The sequence below is a fragment of the Carlito syrichta genome, unplaced genomic scaffold (assembly GCF_000164805.1).
Source record: "Carlito syrichta isolate Samal-C Ts95f unplaced genomic scaffold, Tarsius_syrichta-2.0.1 Scaffold288292, whole genome shotgun sequence".
In the NCBI taxonomy this organism is placed as follows: domain Eukaryota; kingdom Metazoa; phylum Chordata; class Mammalia; order Primates; family Tarsiidae; genus Carlito; species Carlito syrichta.
In genome coordinates this window covers 5,609-6,030 of record NW_007232388.1, presented here as the reverse complement: position 1 = coordinate 6,030, position 422 = coordinate 5,609, and the positions used below count along the sequence as shown (strand labels likewise).

The window sequence follows — 422 nt, the reverse complement described above, 5'->3', positions numbered from 1 at the left end:
GGGCGGGCGCCCTGAAAGAGGTGCTCTTTGAGCCGAACCTTGAAGGCCCCAGCAAAGGGGACCCCGAGGCTGGCCTGCAGGACCAGCGGGTGGAGACAGGTCTGCCTCAGCCTGGAGGTGACGGGCCACCCAGGACTTAAGGCGACAGGTCGCCTCTGTCTCCGGGACGGGCTTTTGCTGCCCCGCTGGCTGCCCCCGGGACCGGAGAGGGGTGGGGAGTCAGCGCGCAGTGAGAGGCGGGGCTAGAGTGAGGGTGTGGATAGGGGCGCTGTGGCCGGGTGGTGGGATGCTGCATAGTGGCAGGCTTGCTGGACCCGGGGCAGGTGGTCAGAGGGGCCGTGTTGGACCTGGGCGTTGGCTGCAGAGGAGGGGCACGAAGGGTCTCCCGGGTCCACGGTGGGGCCGGCCGGAGCCACTGCCCC

General features: G+C 70.1%; 1 long non-coding RNA gene across 1 annotated transcript in view; it reads right to left on the bottom strand.

The window, feature by feature from the left end:
• Positions 1-159, bottom strand: part of LOC103255598 — a 3,484-nt gene extending 3,325 nt beyond the window's left edge. The window contains exon 1 of the long non-coding RNA XR_504025.1: positions 39-159. This is a non-coding gene — a long non-coding RNA (uncharacterized LOC103255598). The remainder of the gene's footprint in view (positions 1-38) is intronic.
• Positions 160-422: the final 263 nt, after the last annotated feature.